The sequence below is a fragment of the Coenobita brevimanus genome, chromosome 22, assembly GCF_032717465.1.
Source record: "Coenobita brevimanus isolate Jiangsu-jjx chromosome 22, ASM3271746v2, whole genome shotgun sequence".
NCBI classification, from domain to species: domain Eukaryota; kingdom Metazoa; phylum Arthropoda; class Malacostraca; order Decapoda; family Coenobitidae; genus Coenobita; species Coenobita brevimanus.
In genome coordinates this window covers 8,550,939-8,570,805 of record NC_136975.1, presented here as the reverse complement: position 1 = coordinate 8,570,805, position 19,867 = coordinate 8,550,939, and positions in this window count along the sequence as shown.

Sequence of the window (19,867 nt, the reverse complement as noted above, 5' to 3'; positions counted from 1 at the left end):
TGTACTGAGTTGAGAGTCAGAGATATCAGACTTTGTAAATGGGTGTTTCAGTGTGAATGAACTGTGAGGTGTTGAGTCATCTGCATATGAATGGATGGGACTGTGGGTGACAGATAAGAGATCATTCATATGAACCAGGAACAGGGTTGGCACCATAAATGATCGCTGTGGCACGCCGGCGTTAATTGAGTGGAAATTGGAATATACATCACCTACTTTTACTCTTCTTTATCTGTCGTTGAGATATGAGGAAAGCAGAGGAACAAAAGACGTTAGTCCATTGCAAGGGAGTTTGGACAGAAGGGAACAGTGCCATACTCTATTGAAAGGTTTAGAAATATCTAGGGCTACTGCGTGAGTTTCTCCATGTTGGTCAATAGATTGATGGATGGTGTGAGTCAGGAGACTGAGTAGGTTAATGGTGGATCTTTCGTGGCGAAAACCATATTGTCTATCACTAATTAAATTTTTGAATTCAAGATGTTTAACTGCTTATTAATTAAAATTTCAAATACTTTACCAAGAGAAGATGTGCCAGCTGTTGGTCTGTAATCAGAGGGGTCAGAGGATCTTCTTTTCTTTGGAATTGGGTGGATATTGGCTTCTTTCCATAAATTTGGGAATGAAGAAGTTCGTATGCATAGTCTGAATAGTTTAGCTAGAACAGAGGCAAGTTCTTAGGAACACTTCTTCAAAACAATTAGCGGAATTCCATCTTGGCCTGGAGCTTTGTTGGTTGGTAAAATGTCTAGGATGGATTTTACGTATCTTGTCTGTATTTTAAGTGGACCAATTTCTGGAGAGTCAAACTGTAGAACTGGGGCGTTCTGGCTGACTTCCACTAAGGTAGAATTTCTGGCAAATGTACTGGCAAACATATTTGCTTTTCTACATGGATCAATTGTAATGTTGCCATCTGGAGATTTTAGTGGAGGAATGGATGACGACTTGTAAAAGTTATTACTGAAAGAACTGAGAACTGACCAGAATATTCTATTGTTATTAGGGTTAAGTTGGTTTGATGCTTGAGTTTGAAGAAAGTTTGATTTAGCTAGATTTATTACAGCTTTTGCCTGGTTTCTAGGAATGTTTTCATTTTAAGTAAGAATTATATTCTAATGACTTTTGGGCTGTTGCTCTAAAACAGTTGCTATCAAAGTATTTTGGAGAGTTTGATCTTTTGGTGAACTGTTGAGTTGTATGAAAAAACTCATACCACCTAGTATTAAGTCATTAATGTGGGACTGGGTAGAACTGACATCACTAAAGAAGAAAGATTGCAGTGGAATGTCAGCAAGATATTTTCTAAATCCATCCCAGTTTGCCCTATCAAAGTGCCATCGGGTCACCCTGACAGGTTCGGAACGGGGAGGTTTGGGTGCTAACTAATGAGGCTTGTTTAGATTGTGGTCAGAGGATCCAGGTGTTGACTCTACTTCTATCCTGTATTGTGATGTATTATTTGTCAGGAATATATCCAGAAGATGGGCATTATGGTCAGGATGATCTGGTATTCTGGTTGGTTGCTTTACCAACTGCGTGAGATTATACGATTCTGCAAACAGCTCGCACTCTAGACCAGCATCGTCAGTCCTGGCAGAATGTAATAACCATTCAACATTATGTACGTTAAAATCACCCAAAATGGGGTTGTAAAGGAGGTGCAGGGTAGGGCAGTGGATGTGGGGGTGGCTCTAATGAATGAGGGTGAGATTTGGAAGCTTCCGGTGTTGCTGTTTGCTGATGATACAGTACTGTTGAGTGAAGATGAATGGGGATTGCAAGGTTTGGTGAATGAATTTGGGACAGTGTGTAGGAGGAGAAATCTGAAAGTTATGTAAACAAAAGTAAAGTTATGGTGTTTGAGAGGAATGAAGTCACAGAGTGTGCAGTGAGGTTAGATGGTGAGGATATGGAGAATGAGTGCATTCAAGTACTTGGGTAGTGTGATGAGTAAAGATGGAACTTTGGGAGATGAAGTGCGTGAAATGGTACAGCAGGGAAGGAAGGCTGTTGGTACACTGAAAGCAGTGATGAGAAATAGGGAGGTGAGTATGGAAGTTAAGAAGTCACTGCATGATAGTATTGTGATCCCTACTCTGACGTATGGAAGTGAGGCATGGACCTTGCAAGAGGGGAACAAGTCAAGAGTGAGAGCAGTGGAAATGAGTTCATGTGGAGCGACGTGGAGGGACAGGTTGACGAATGAAGAAGTGAAGGAACGCTGTGGGGTGGATGTGGATGTGGTTGAGAAGATTAGGAGAAATACACTGAGGTGGTCTGGACATGTGAAGAGAATGGAGAATCAAAGACTGACTAAGAGGGTGTATGTAGGTGAGGTGGAGGGAGGGAGAGGGAGAGGTGGAGGGAAGGAGAGGTGGAGGGATGGAGTTGAGAGGTATATGAGGGAGGGGGAGGTGAGTTGGGGGGAGGGTAGTCAAATGGTGGGTGACAAAGCGACTTGGAGGCGTTTTGTCTGCGGCCACCCTTTGCGGGATTAGGGCGTCGGGCTATAGATAGATAGATAGATAGATAGGTCTTAAGGGCAAGGTTAATGTTACTCAACTGTGTAGATATAGAGTCAAATACACTGGGTTCTGAAGAAGCGATGGGAGAGTGATAGACTACACAGATATATTTGGTAATATTTAGATAATTTAGTTTATACAGTGAGTAATCCAAATTAGTTGAAGTGAAGTTTAAAACAGTGTCAACTGCATACTGAGATTTGATATAACAACAGGTGCGGACCTTGTTATATAAGTAACAAGTAACATAAAATATGAAGAGGATAACAGAGCAGAGAAGGCCTAGACTGACATCTACAATGCCTCACTATTACTCTCTCTCCTTGTACCACTCCCATCTACGATACAACCAGATAACCTTATCTATCTAATTACAACCTCGGCTACGTTTATTGACATAAATACTGTGTGCTGCTGCTCTGGGATCCCGATGGAGATGTCATATATTATTCATGCATACCCAGTGTATTCTTTGATTATACCAAGATTCGCAACGTGTGTCACGCTATATGATCCTTTTAAATATTCTGAAGGCATTCGTTTATCGGTCACAAAGAATAAAAATTCTGTTTTACTTTTATATATTGCCTCTGCACCCAAACTGATCGATTTCAGTCATTCTGCAATGGAAGTACTTCTAAGCTTATAAAAACCACAAGCTGGGCCAAAGGGTAACAGCAGAATATCGCCCAGCGGGTGTGACTTTTCAAAGTTCTCTCCAAAATCAATCAATCAATCATTCAATCAATCAATCGTTCAGTCAATCAATCAGTCTGTCAGTCAGTCAGTCGTCAATCAGTCAGTCTGTCTGTCTGTCTGTGTCTGTCTGTCTGTCTGTCTGTCTCTCTGTCTGTCTTTGTCTCTGTCTGTCTGTCTCTGTCCTCTCTCCCTCTGTCTGTCTGTCTGTCTGTCTCTCTCTCTCTCTCTTAGTCTCTCTCTCTCTCTCTCTCTCTTAGTCAAAATTAGATTTGGCGCCAAGGATGGACAAGAAAGGTATTGGGATGGGTGTCAGTTGCTTGCTGTCTGTCTGGCAGTGACGTGTTTTTAACGTCCCAAGATAATATCCTCGTGATTGGTCAAGAGCTTTTTTTCGTCACTGTGACGTTGGAGTTAACCTTAGCGTTTCAGCCTCTAACATGAGTGCACGCATTCAGTTGGAGAGGATTAATTTGATACCTCAATCATCAGAAATCGTTCATAATTACGGCCTGTCGAGCCTGAACAACAAAGGAAATGAACAATCGGATGCATGGTTAGGAGACTTTTATTCAGGACCGGGTGCCCAAGGCCGTTAGTATCGTCTTTGGGCAATGACCGATACTTTAATTATAGGAGGCAAATGGCAACACCAAATAATCACTGAAACTCTTTCACTCTACTTTCTTTAGCCCTTTTGAAAATAAAAGTATCAGATACTGAAACAACCATATCACATGTTTAACTGGCCACGTTACTTGAGGTATTTCTCCGGGAACAGTGTGAGAACGATGAGGTAGCGGAGGCCTCTGTTGGGGGTCCAGGATGCCACCTTCACTACCTGGGCACCGTCATGGCTGTACGGCTAGTGAACCAACAAGCTGCACCTGTAATGCATGTTTATAGCTCATAAAATGCTATTGCCAAATCTTAAATATAAACCCCAGTATGATGTTCAACGTGACATTCATATGCATGCATGGATTAGATTTATGTAAAAATGCAATAATAATCAAATGTTCTGTCGATTAGATATTACTAATGGCAACTGTAAACTTATTAGTAAAATGAGGATGTAACATTTCATTAATGTGTATATACACACACAATGCAAATTACCCTTTTATTTCAGTGTTAGTAATACACATGTACAAACATTTAGCAGCATTCGCAGAAATCCTTGGTTAAACCACACACCAATTTTAGTAATGCCGCAGTAAATTTTGTATAGCATTTTGTACATTAAACTGGATCATAAACCTTGAAGAAACAATCGTAACCTTTGAGAAGTTATCTTCATAATTCGTAATATTAATTAGCCTGCTGCAAATCAATACTCCAGTTACTTTCTCCACTCCAGAACACTGAATATTCACAGCCATTGCTATGGAGTTCTGGTGGTCAGAAATGTCCTAGTTATCGGGATACCAGCAACTATAAGAGCAGGAGTCACTCCTGTCAAAGCCTCAGCGAATTGCCAGTTACTCCAATACGCTATGACATGAACGTGACATGCTACTTCTGGTAATTCATTTCTTCGTTCTCTCTCTCTTCCCTTGGCAACTGTCGGCCATATATTCAGTTTTATCATAAAAAATTTTTTTTTTTTTTTTTTTTTTTTTTTTTTTTTTTTTAAAGAGAGAAGTTTGAGCCTCCCATGTGTGCTAACCCCATGGTAAATGTTGACTTTAATTTCCTTCATAACAGCTACTGTTACTGCGTTTGGGGGCTCAACCTAAGGGCTGGGAATGGAAGATGATAGATGGCCTAATATCCCATAAAAACTGTGTGGTGCTTCAGCTACGAATAACTTCTTGGTGTGTTGTTAAAATTCCCGCTCATATGAGAGGTCATATACCACATGAGCTGACCCATATGGGGCAAGTCACCCATGACAGGTTAAAGAAAACTTACATGCAAACAACTGTAAGCATATGAAACTGAAATTCTATATTTGGTGTAAACAAACACACAAACACAAAATTTACCTCTTCATATTTCCTGTCCCTAACATCAAAGAAACCTCCTCAGCGGCAGCTTTTAGCTAATGTTGATGCGTTTGAGTGATGCCAATTGTGCTTAGGCTGCATAAAGAATATTTACGATTATACAGATTTTTATAAACTACGGCTAAACTGTACCAACATTCAGCTGACTGCGAAACTGTGACAACATTCAGCAGAAATGAACAATGGAATTAAGATTATTATAGACTATCATTTTCTTTTTAGCTCCAGAACCACAAACTCTACCACTACACCCATCTTTTGAATACACAAAAATATCATTCTGAAGTACATTGAAAAGCTGTTATGTCACGCTTTACAAAAACGTCTATTTGGTTAGTCTATTTTGATTCAGCATTACCCTTCATTTCGCGAGGGAGGGTCGATATTCAGTGCCATGTTGTTCATCATGGAGAAGGTCCTGTGAGAAGTGAGTAATGCTTAAAATCCTCCACGGGCAGGCGGGTAACCACCAAAAGTTTTGATGACCACAACAGGAGGCGGTTCTTGAGGGAGCATTCAGCAAAAGCGGTGTGAAAAACTGGTCAGCACTGTCACATAGCTTTAGTTATGGGCAGTGACACTGGCTGATCTCAAACAGGGTGCGTAACAGAACCCACACGAGCTGGAATTTGGTGTCAAAGGGTGTGTAATCTTTTTGTTTCCTTTCATTCACCCTTATATGTAAATATTTCCATCACTCATTATTCTCATGTTTCACTATGTATGTTAGAAATAGTCTTCTTGAATGTATTTATCTACTCTGGATTAAGGTGAGGAGTCTAGAAATTCCACATTCCCTAAACCTTGTATTTACAATCCGTCACCAGAATAATTTACCACAGCAGAGCAAGATCCACCTCACATCAAATAATGTGCACCCTAAACATAAGCACAGCACATAAATATACATAGTTCTGCTTACATGCAATTATATAGTTGTATAACTCACAAATACAGAAATATATAGGCGTAAAACCACAACCCGGCTCCGTCGACTACCGACAAGCCCTCGTCACCTCCCTCGTTCCAGTCCAAGGTAGTTCTGTTCCCTCTCTTCTCACTGGCTCCCTCACAAATCTGTTCACAATAATTTGAATAAATCCAACCATTTCCTGGAGCTTCAATACCTGATGTCATCGAAACAGTGTGCCATAGCATGGTCCAGTCGTTCAGTCTGTGTTCCAAATGATTCTGAGGAGCGAGTGGAGGTGGGAGATAAGGGTTTCCAACAGGCACAGGTGGATGGTCGGGTGAGCCGTGTCGTGTCTCATTGCCAGCCACGTTACACCTACCCTTAAAAGGAAAATGTATTAACTTTTTTAAACCAAAATTCTCACATTCTGTAATTTTGTGGCTAAAGGGTTCAGATTGGGTACAAATATGCAACAGATTTTTTCTTACTGGGCTTTCCCACAACTTGACATTGATGACATTTACAATATTTTGCAACATCTTTTGTAACCCCAGCCAATAAAAATGATTCATTAGTTTCCGACATCTTGTTAATTCCCATATGTTCTGACAACGATGAGTCATATGTAAGGTTGAGAACCTGTGAACTGTACGGCGTGGGGAGCACAACCTGGTGTATTACATACCACTCATCTATTGCAGCCACGTGACAAGGCCTCCTCTTACACTTTAGCATGCCTCTCTTCTTATAGAACCCCGTAGGGACACCTGACACTTCACCTTCCAACATAGCTAATTCAGCAATCTTACCCAATTTGGCATCACATTTTTGCTGATTTATAAGCCTGCTCTTTTCAGCAGGAAAACTACTTAGCTTTCCGTTATCAGCATCAGTCAAGTTGTTAAACAACGAGGCTCCCTCTTCACCATCCACCATCACACTCCTGGGGTTGATCAGATGCGCACTGACTCACATGGGCTGCCTTATTGGATTCGTGGTCTAGTGGGTCGCGACTGATATGCTCGGCCTGCTGCATAACCCTCGTGACCGTACAGGCAAGAAACACCTCCATGGCGTTCGCTCTTACCAGCTCACCATTGTTTCGGTCTGAGGTGCTTAGAACAGCAACATTAATTTGGAAGTTACCAAATCCCTTATCTCCTGCCAAGTCATTTGCCAGTAAAAATGATAAACCCACCATTTGTAATACTCCCACAGTTACATCTGCATCAAGGAAACTGCATTCGAGATGAACTTTATATAATGGAGCAGTCAGTGTTCCCACATTCAGTGCCTGCTAAAGCAGCGTTATCATCAGAAGTCTTCCTAGACAGTGGTAATACACCTTCCGGGAGCAGTGACTGCACCGCCCCTGTATCTCTAAGTATAACAACAGACTTTTTACCACTTTCATCACTAAATAGGGACACACTTCCTTCTGAACAAAATGGCTTGAATAGACGTGTTGCCGGTTCTAGATAAAAATGGCAAGTGCACTCCACCATATACCTAGAAGCTTACGGTATATGTATCTTTTAATTTATCATTTACACTGATCAGACGTGATAACTTTAATTCTTTGTGGGTGGAGGGAAGCAGCCACCATGTTGCCAATGACATCAGTATTCATTCTGCAGATGACGCTTTAATCCATCACACAATACTTTACCAGTAACAGAGATAGTAGCTGTACCTACATGGCCACCGTATATCCAAACTATCCCCTTCAGATATGTTGTGAAGGAATACTTTTCATGTTGTAAATGGCTGGTACCTGTTAGTTAAGTAAATTGTGGTGAAATCGACCAGGAGTAGCTTACGGCTGCACCATTCCTGAGCAGTGCTCGTACATGAGGTGGAAAATGTTTAATGTATGGCGTTCAGTATCAGTCGTATGAATATTTATAACGGTATTATGCTCATGGATATTTAATATTAGGCCTCTTCATTATTAGTTTTCTGAAAGAACAGTTTCAATGAGTGACTCTGATCGTAAAGTAGGCTACCTTCAGGAGAGTGCAACGAAATACCGAATCAGCTGTCATTTACTGAATCGACACTGAATCGGCACTTTTAACCCTCTCACGCACCATGAGTAATTAAGTTTTGATTCCATGCACAGAACCAAAACCTTGCTCAGGCTGGCTCCGCTAGCGCAGCAAGGGAAAAATTTCTATGGGCCAATTTACCCTTGGAAAGTGCTTATATTGTTATAAATCGCTTCCCATCATCTTCGTTGATGTTTATACTATCGTATAAGAAAAAATAAAACATAAAACAGATGAATAAATGTACAGAAATGAAGCCTGAATAAACCTAATTTACGTAAAAACCAGCTTCTCGTAACTTCCCAACATCACCGTGAAATTTTTTTTTCCATGACGCGCAGTTGAAAAGGACATGTCTATATGCAGCATTTCACGATCTTTCATCTGTGAAAGTTTCAAGTTGATATGTCCAATAGTTTTCGAGTAAATCGGAAAAAAACTACGAAAATCGCCTAACAATGATTTCTTTATTTCGTATGTTGTTTGTGACACTGTAACAAACATATATATAAACTCTATCCAGTTCTGTAGCCCAAAGATTAAGGAAGCCCATGATATAATTCACATTGTTATAACCCTTTATTGTTATGGAGAAAATGAATTTTGAAAAGTTACGATGGGTTGTGCGCAGTGACAGCACCTACGCTCCGGCCTGTAGGATGAGTATGTTCGTCTTTCGTAACTTTTCCCCAATTTTTTTTCACACATAGGTTACTTTGCTTTACAAAAGGATGTATAAATTATCAGCTTGATCAAGCTTTCCTCAGATTTTGATGCAACCTATACTTTACGAATATAATGACTGAGAGAATAGCAATGAAATCCACCACATTTTCTCTATGAGAAATATATAGTAAACACAAATTCTATACCTTACAATACAATAGTATAAAAACTAGACAAATAACCTGGTTACTCACGTCCTCTAGCAGTGTTATAGTCTTTCTTGAGATAAGGTGGAGTTACAGAGAGCAGGAAGGGTACGACCACAGCTTGTGTGTGTGTGTGTGTGTTCTTACCTAATTGTATCTTTACAGGAATGAGTCAAGCTCGTACTGTCCCGTGTCTTAAACCATATTTATCGTACATATCCTAAAATTTGTGAATTGTTTTGGCACACACTATTTCATTCGGTAGTTCATTCCACTGATCAGTTGCTCTATTTGGGAAAATAAATTTCCTTACATCTTTATCACCTCTCTTTTTATGCAGTTTTTTTGCAGTGTCCTCTTGCTGATGCATCCCCATAGATTAAGTAATCATTTATGTCTATTTTCTCCTTCCCTGATATGCATTTACATAGCATAATCATGTCACCTCTTTTCCTTCTCTCCTGTAGTGTTGGTAGATTCAGTTTTTTTAGTCTTTCTTCGTAGCTTAGATCCCTTAAGCTTGGTACCCATCTTGTAGCGGCCCTTTGAACTTTTTCAATCTTGCCTATGTGTTTTTTGAGATGAGGACTCCAGACTACTGATGCTTACTCCAGGGTTGGCCTGATGAATGATGTTATTATCTTTATTAGCATGTCTTCATTTATGTATGTGAATGCTATTCTCATATTTGCAAGTAGTGTATACATGTTCCGTACCTTCTCACTGATGTGGTCATCTGGAAATAGTCTCTTATTGATAATCACATCTAGGTTCTTCTCTCTTTCTGATGTGTGTAGGGTTTTATTTCCTAACTTATAATCCCAATTAGGTCTTTTTCCACTTTTACCAAACTTGATTACATGACACTTGTCCACATTGAATCCCATTTGCCATGTATTACTCCATTCATGAAGTTTATTTAATTCTTCTTGTTGCTTTTTACAAGTGTCTGTGTTAGTAATTCTTCTTTGTATTTTTGCATCATCTGCAAACATATTTAGATAGCTTTCATTTCCAGTGTTCTGTATCATTTATATACACTAAAAACATGATTGGTGCCAGCACTGAGCCCTGTAGAACTCCGTTAATCACTTCTCTCCATGATGAGTAATTTCCTCTTAGTACTGTTCTAATTTCTCTTTTTATGAGAAAATCTTGCATCCAACAATACAGTTTGCCTTAAATTCCTTCTTGATGGTACAGTTTCCATAAAAGTCTTTGGTGTGGTAATGTGTCAAATGCTGTCTTGAAATCTAAATAGATACTGTGTGTGTGTGTGTGTGTGTGTGTGTGTGTGTGTGTGGAGTGATGGCAGTGGTGTCAGTTGTCATAGGAGTGATGGCAGTGGTGTCAACTGTCATGTACTCTTTCTCTGATAAGCCCTTGCGAGACATTGTAGGTTTAGTGTAAAAATAGGAGGGGAACAGTAAAAATCGGTTAGGAATTTTCAAATCTGGCTTTCTCTGAAAATATATAAGAAACACTTATACACTTTCTTCACAAGCACACTGCACTATATATAACACATTATCACTATACATGCGCAAGGTATGGATGGTGCGATAGTAGCCAAATGCGGGTTTAAATGCCCTGCCGCACGCTCACACACCCTTCCAGCCTGACTAACGGAACAATACTGAGCTAAATATGGGCCGCTTACCCTTCCGATAAGCTCCTGGCTGTTGCCATACATTTCCCCTGGACCTGGCAACCTAAGCTTTGACTCGACCAAATTTGACGCAAATCCATCCACAGGAAAAGAGTCTATGACCATTTATAGAGAAGTTGCATCATGTTGCATCATCGGTTACTCTTCAGTTTACAAGGATTATGACTCACACTGCATTATCTTGCGCGAGGGGTTTAATTGGTAAGTGTTATAGATTTTATTGCCATATAGATTCATACTCATCTAATCTACAATCCGGTCAAATTTTTTTATTTAATTTTGCTTTTTAAAAATATCTGGATACACAGTGAATTCGTGCCAAAATTAGCAGAAGTGTTTCTCCTTTAGCTCAACAGCTTGCCTTGGCACACTTCTGCTTTGTATAAACATTAATTTAACATACAGATGCATTTATGTGCACTTTAAATCAGTATTTGTGCAAAATAGAAGTCTGTCAAGGCGTGTTGGCGATCTAAGGTAGAAATACACGCTAACCTTAGCATGTTTTTGCTCTGAATCCTAATAGTCTATTAATAGTTAAATTATTCATAGTTTTTTGACCGATTTTCAAATAATTAGGTGTATGTGAACGTATATGATGAAGAATATAATATTTTCACAACAGTAAAGACTGCATTCCAGCACTGGGAACTTCCGATAAGCAGCCATATACCACTGCTTTCATTTATAGTTATTGGCTGGTACACAGAGGAATAATTTTCCAGGTGTGCTTTTGTCTATGCACTTACACACTGGAACGAAATACTAGCAATTATTCCTCTTGTCATTAGGCATTCTTGGAGGTCAGAAATAAGCAAATACTGGGGGATGAAGTGCGTGAAAGGGTACAGCAGGGAAAGAAGGTTGTTGGTTCACTGAAAGCAGTGATGAGAAATAGAGAGGTGAGTATGGAAGTTAAGAAGTCACTGCATGATAGTATTGTGATCCCTACCCTGACGTATGGAAGCGAGGCGTGGACCTTGCAAGAGGGGAACAAGTCAAGAGTGAGAGCAGTGCAAATGAGTTACTTGACAGGAGCATGTGGAGTGACATGGAGGGACAGGTTGGCGAATGAAGAAGTGAAGGAACGTTGTGGGGTGGATGTGGATGTGGTTGAGAAGATTAGGAGAAATACACTGAGGTGGTCTGGACATGTGGAGAGAATGGAGAATCAAAGACTGACTAATAGGGTGTATGTAGGTGAGGTGAAGGGAGGGAGAGGGAGGGGTAGACCGAGGATGAAGTGGAGGGATGGAGTTGAGTGGTATATGAGGGAGGGTAGTCAAATGGTGGATGACAGAGCGACTTGGAGGCGTTTTGTCTGTGGCCACCCTTTGCGGGATTAGGGCGTCGGGCTATAGATAGATAGACAGATTTTTCTGAGATGGCGGACCCAATTTCTCATTGCTAGATAAGTTAAAAGGAACCGTGGATGATGTTGTTGCTCTAAGCTCTAACTCCTTTAGTTTAATTTCTTTCTGAATCTCTAGTTCTCTCATACGGTACTGATTCTCTAGTTCTAGTTCCTTTATCCTCCATATCACCATCATGCTCTATATAACCGAGTGCACCCTTATGTAGCAAAACTTCACACACCATATACTTTATCATTTCATTCCTAATTTGAAATTTGTACCAACTTTTCCTTACACTAAAATCCAACTTTTCAGCTATTTTCAGTAAGTCTACATTCTTCAAAACAAATAAAACCACTGTGGGTGACTGAAGGAATTGCTCAGCATCAAAAAATCATTTTTTTTTAGTTAATACTACCCCCTTCAAAATTTAAATCCAAATCATGTCAACACTGAAAAGGTATTGCAGTAAAGTAGCAAAAAGGAGCAAAAGGCTCCCGGAGAGGCCCCAATTTTGTCACGGAGCTTTAGTTCTGGGCAGTGACACCGGCTGATCCCGAACACGGTGCGTAACAGAACCCGCAAGACCTGGAACTCGGTGTCAATTGGTGTGTAATCTTTTTGTTCCTTTTCATTCACCCTCATATCTAAATATTTCCATCACTCATTATTCTCATGTATCACCAAGTATGTTAGAAACAGTCTTCTAGAATATATTTATCTACTTTGGATTAAGGTGAGAAGTCGAAAAATTCCACATTCCATAAAACTTGTATTAACAATCCATCACAAACTAATTTAACAAAATAGAGCATGGTCCACCTCACATCAAATAATGTGCACCCTAAACATAAGCACAGTATATAAATATACATAGTTCTGCCTATATGCAGTCATAAAGTAGTGTAACACACAGATACAGAAATATATAGGTGTAACACCACAACCAGGCTCCGTCGACCACCGACCAGCCCTCGTCACCTCCTCCCTCGTCCCAATCCTTTTTATTTATTTATTTATTTTTTTTATTTTTTGCCTATCGACCATTGGGGCCGAAGCCCCTCGTCAATAAGGCCATATATATATATATATATATATATATATATATATATATATATATATATATATATATATATATAGTATATTTGTATAGATAGATAGATAGATAGATGATAGGTAGATAGAAAGATATATATATATATATATATATATATATATATATATATATATATATATAATTTTTTATTTATTTATATTTATATCTATATTTTTTTTTCTTTTATATTATTATTATTATTATTATTATTATTATACATTATTTATTAGGGAAATAATACCTAAACTAAAGACCCCAAAACTAATTACCTAACAAAGAAATCGCTAACCTATACTAAATCCTAAAGATACAAATAGCTAGACCTACACTTATGGTAAAAATACCTCGACGAAGAGAACACTGTCGACTGCAGATATCTAATGCCTTTCTACATTACACACCTGCGCTTATCACCTGGTGACTGTCATTCGAGGCAGGCAATAATATAGGATACATCTGTATATGAAAGAGAACCAGAGGAGTCAGGAACTATTTCATACAAGTCAACTGTCGATCCTAATTATGATAAGTGTTACAACATGCTATAAAAATTTTACATATATACATAATATGAAGCACCCCACCCAACAGAACACCATCGACTGCAAATGCCCAATACCTTTCCGTATTGCACACTTGCACTCATCAGCTGGTGACTGTCAGGCGAGGAACGGGGTTTAGTGTTGGGGACATCAATATTGGAAATAGATCAGTTGGAAGTAGGAACTATTTCAAATACGCTAGCTGTCAGCCTAATTAATAATATAATATATACACATTTGCAGTCGATAAAAACCATAATCATATAGTAAAAAAGTCGCATCACTCTGATCAATCCGATCTCTCTCAAGAAAGCCATCAATTTATATGTCATAACAATATCCCCATCACCCAGGATGGTGGAAAGGGTGAAGGGGACGTCTGTTGTGCTGCAGTAATTTATAAGTGAAGCACGTTCACGAATAAATCGCCGACAGCGCAGGATGATATAACTGATTGATAACACCACATTACAGATGTCACACTGCGGTGGGAAACTCCTTTCAATTTACTGTATGGTTTCCTATGAGTTAAGATGGTGGCACTTAGCTCTAAACGCGCCAATGCTTTTTCTTCCAGGTGACTGGGATGGTTGGTAGTATCCCAGTCGCCTAGATACGGCTTCCATGTTGGAATATTTAGTCTGGTCCGCTGACCTTGCCACAGAATATTTATTGATTTCTTTCCGACCGTAGATCACAAGGAACGCCCCAAGTCTCCTCAAGCTCTACAGCCCACTTTACAAGTAAGTCAGCCTACTCACTGCCGTATCTACGGCAATAACCAGGCACCCAGATCAGCGTGAAGGACTTGTTGCAAGAATGCACTTTATTAACAATGTGGCCCTGGATCTCATTAGAATCTGTAGTGCAAGAAACAAGTGCCTGAAGGACTAATTTCGAATCTGAAAATATGACTTATGTGTCATGCCGAAAACTGATAGCATTGTCTATGGGTTTGTCAATTGCAAAAGGTTTGGAGGTAAACACAGATGTATGAGTCGGCAGCCGATATCTGAGGGAACATTCGGTCAACCACACACTAGCACCCACACATTCACTCGACTTGGAGCCATCGGTGCACAGTTGGTGCTGGGAGCCTCTGGCACCTTGGTTTTTGGTGCTGGGAGCCAGGAAACATCAACAGTAAAGCTGGGTGACTCCCAAGGCACTATATTTTTGAGACACCAACTTGTCACAGTCACTGAGGTCCACATCAAGTCCCTGAGTCAGTAAGCCGAGGTGAATGGCAAGTGGCCGACGAACCGCCGGCATAAAATGGTGGTATTGACGCAGGGGGGCACAGGCCACGTTGCCGATATTGCTTTTCCCTAATGTTGTTAGTCCATAGGACAAGGGCAGGTGGTCACGGTGAATACGAAGGGGAGGCACACTCGCCTCCACATCCAGTAGAGCTACATGGGCACACCGGACGGCTCCAAGCCACATTCACAAATATTTATTCAGCAGCACATTCAACCTTTTCAACATGGTATTGGTTGCCGAGCCATACACCTGTGTGCCATAGTCTAGCTTTGATATAATTAGGGTCTTATACCCCATTAATAAATATTTTCTCTCGGCACCCCATGTAGTACCCACTAGGTGCTTGAGGACATTCAACGGTTTATCACAACAACCAATCAAATTATTAACATGAATTTCGAAGTTCATAATGTGCGCCCAAAAACTTTACAGCATTCTGAAAAGGTACTGCTTGGTAATCCAAAGTTAAGCACAAATTAGGTACGTTATGAGTCGTAAAAATTACAGCAGCACACTTAGGGATGGAAAACTTAAATCCCCACTACAAGGCCCATTGGTGGACAAAGTCAAGGGCTGCTTGAATCCTCCCAGCCGAATATTGTGCATTACAGGAAGAGTGCCATATTGCACAATCATCAGCAAAGAGTGAGTATTTAAGATTCTTCGGGATGGGAGCTGATAACAGAATATCATTGATCATAATACTAAATAAAATGGGACTAAGAATACTTCCATGAGGCACTCTGTTTTCCTGGATAGGTATATCCGATGTTATGTTACGGGGAAATTTGACTGAGAAAGTCCTGTCCCTTAAGAAAATTGAAATAAAAATAGGCAAATTACCTTTTAAACCATAAGCATAGAGCTTCGTTAGTATACCCTGTCGCCATGTGACATATCATGTCATAGGCTTTAAGGATGTCCAAGAACACCCCTATCATGAATTTTTTTTTATAAATGCCTCTGAAATACAATGCTCCAAATTCATTAAATTATCTAGTGAACTTCTGTATTTATGGAAGTCACATTGTTGATCATTTAAGAAATTCTTTGACTAAAACAAAGCCTATTGTTAACCTATTCGTTCCATGACCTTACATAGACAAGAAGTCAACACAATAGGATGAAATACAGTGGGATTTGTAAGATAACCAGCCTCTTTGGGTATCGGCATTACGTGTGCAAAGTGCCATGAGTTTGGGAAAGTTTAAGATGCCCAAATCTCATCATACAATGCTAAAATCTTAATCAGGTTGTCCTGATTAAGATGCTGCATCATACCATGCGTGATGGTGTCTGGTCCAGGGTTGGGGTCTTTACAGGATTTAAGGGTAAGGAGCAGTTTATCTAACTTAAACTCTTGGTTGTACGGAGAGTCTACGTCTTCTGCGGCAAAGTCTAATATCTGTAGCTCAGCCGTGTATTTATGATGTTGAAAACGCTGGTCATAATTGGCTGAGCTACTTGCATGAGAAAAACACCTGGCGAGGATGTTAGCAACGTCCACGGGATCGTCATAAATGTTATTATTAACCTGCAGGGTGGTAACAGGGATACAAGGGCCTTTATTATATAATATTCTTATAGTGAACCAGACTTTACTTAATGGTGTAGAACGATTCACCACGGACACAAAATTCCGCCAGGAGTCACATTAGGCCCTTCTTATTATTCTCCTTGCCTCACCCCGTGCCTGTTTGTATGCAATGAAATTTTCCTCAGTAGGCTGACTGTCAAAAGTCTTCTATCTCCTATTGCGTTTCCTTAGTGCTTGTCGGCAATCCGGTGTCCACCAATGTGCTCTATGCTTCACATGAACTGTAGAATCTTGGGAATAGCAGCCTCAGCTGCATGTATTATGGAACTGGTTAAATTTCTACCTTAACGTCTATGGTCTCCCCAGATACATCTAAATTGGCAATCCTTGAGAAGGTCCCCATTCTGCTTTCTTATAGTTAAATTTTGGAGGTGGAGGGTCCGAAACAATGTTGCATGTATAAGAAGGACAGATTGGTAAATGATCACTTCCCAAGGAATCGTCATAAGGGTCCCACGAGAAATCTTGATGTGTACCTGGGAAGGCAAGAGACTAAACAATGGCCGAAAAGTTACCAGTACGATCATCTACACAAGTTGCTCTATCATCGCTCAGAAGACAGAGGTTGGACTGCAGTATTAGGTCGTCTACTTGCTCCTCATGACCAACGATCCTCAAGCTACCCATTTGATAGTGATGGGCATTAAAGTTTCCCTAACCTAACTTATTCCCCAGCATATGTTCAAATAGTGAATTCAAAGCATCACTATCAATGGTGCCATGTGGTGCACAGTAGAGTGAGAAAACAGACAGATACGTGTTATTAAATTTTACTCAGCAAGTGACAGCTTCCAGAGTAGAATTTAGAATCATTTCCGTTTGTGGGTGTGACTTGTGTGTCTATATGGCAACTCCGTGACCATTGTATGTTCTATACGGGTGGTAATGTTTTTACTGTGGAGGATCAAGGTGATCCACCAAGCATGTCTCCTGTAAAGAAATAACGTCTGGCCTGTGTATACAAAGCAAAATTACTATATTATGTAGCTTATTCCCAAGAGTCCTACAAATCCAGTGTAACACAGTGAATACGGCGGTTTAAGATTTAACCCAAGGCATCCCGCTGATGTATGGGTACATCGCAACGTCTTGTCACAGCTAGACCCGTAGATGTATCGGTACATTGTGCAATTGCAAGGTTCATAATTTGCACAATTTTCAAAAATCACGCTTGATTTTTGGTACGTAGGGTAGGGAGATCTTCCCCCACCTGCCACCAGGTGGGGACACTCAGCGAACCCGCGTGACCCGTGCTCACCCTCGCCTCGTTCACTCACCTGTTAGCAGTGACCCAGGTCAGACATGATGCGCAGATGTCTCTCGGAAGAGCAAATTCAATCCGCCCTGGACGCCTTCACAGGCGACAGTGATTCGCCCCTCGATGATGAGGTGGCAGACAAGGATTATATACAACCAGAGGAGGATGAAAGTAGCAGCAGTGATGAGGAGGTCATGTCCCCGAGGAAGCAGCCCTACATCACACATCGTGCCACTAGAGAGGCCAGCCTGCACCAAAACATCGTGCAATCACCTCTCTGCAGCCCCTACGTGATGTGGAGCCCAAAACCGAGGACGAGGACGAGACGGAGCCATGGGACGTGCTGCCACGTAGTACAGCCGCGAGATCATCACTCATCACGGCCCCGAGCAGACAGCACGTCATTCTATCAGGTATGGGCTTAGTGTTTTATCTGGGGAGGGTGGAAGTGGTGTGGAGGTAGTGGGGAGTGAAATTGAAAGTGTGGGAGCAATAATTGAAAGGGGGAGTGGCGGGAGTGAGTCATCGCTCTCACATGGTGGTGCGAGGGAGCGAAGCTTATCACATGGGGCGGTGAGGGTGCGTGGTGAATCAGGTGGTGTGGTGATGGAGTGGGGAGGTGAGGAGGAGCCCCTCCCCAGCAACTCTTATGCTCCCCAGTATTCCCGAACATCCTCACCACAGCCCCCTGATGTTCCCCAAGGCCGTAAGAGTATGGGAAAAAGGAAGGGTAAAGGCCGAGGGAAGAGAAGTGCGAGTGGGGAAGCCCTCCCCACTCCTCCTCCCCAACCTCCCCCACCAGCATCTCCTCCCCACGCCGACACTCAGTGTAATTATAAGGCCCATAAATATGTAAATAGTAGTATAGAGTGGAAACGGGTGTAATATAAGTGGAAAATTATTATGTAAGTGCATAAATATATTCTAAGTCTAAACATTCCTAGCGAGTGTATAAAGATGCAATATTCTGACGCTCAGTGTAATGAATAAGGCCCGTGAATATGTAAATAGTAGTATAAAGTGGAAACGGGTGTAATGTAAGCGGGGAAGAATATTAGAAGTGAAGAAATAAAGTACAAGTTGAAACAAGAGTGGTAGCGAGTGTGCTTGCTACGTGAATATGCGCTAGCATTTCATTAAATATCCTCGTAAGGAATGTAAATAGGTGAAAACATTTACATTGGTTAAAAAATGGTATAATGTCATGGGAACAATAATATGAAAGTTAAAAAATATGTACTGTATGTTGAGAGGAGTCATAGCGAGTGCGCTGAGTAGGCAAATATGCGCAATCATTATGCTAAATATCATCTTAATGAATGTAAACAGCTGAAAACATTTACATAAAGTCAAAAATGGTAAAATGTCATTCAAACAGTATTATGCAAGAAGAAAAAATGATATGTTTCCTGTAGCAAGAAACTTAGCAACTACCGTGTAACCAATGTGATCAAACTCGCTATGCCCGCGCAATGGAACAATGCTTATTTTTCCTATATATCTCATTGAAAACCATTGTATTGTTGTTGTGATTGTTTATTAGTTCCAAATCAATAAATGTAGACATGTTGTTTGTTGTTTCTCCCAAAATTACATACCACAGAATGACGAGGTGAAAGAGAGAGAGATTGTCCAGGTGCTTCAGGGTGCAAAAGTGGATGTATCTGGAGTAACTGAAACTAAATGGAGAGGAGAGAGTGTGAAAGAATGGGAGTATGGATGGGGTATATGTGCAGAAGTAGCTGAGAATGAGAGAGCAAAAGGAGTGTGAATTGTTGTGAATAAAAGATAGAAGAAGAACATAAGTGAGTATGGATCAGTTGGGTCAAGGATTGTGTGGGTAAGATTGAAAGTTGGAATACAAATGTGGGCGATTGTGTGCTTGTATGCGCCAATGCAAGATCATGCAAGCAGAGTGAGAGAAGAGTTCTGGACAAACGTGGAAGTGTGCATGGAAAAGTTTGGAAGGAATGAGAGAGTGTTTTTGATCGGTGATATGAATGGTAAAGTAGGGAATGTGA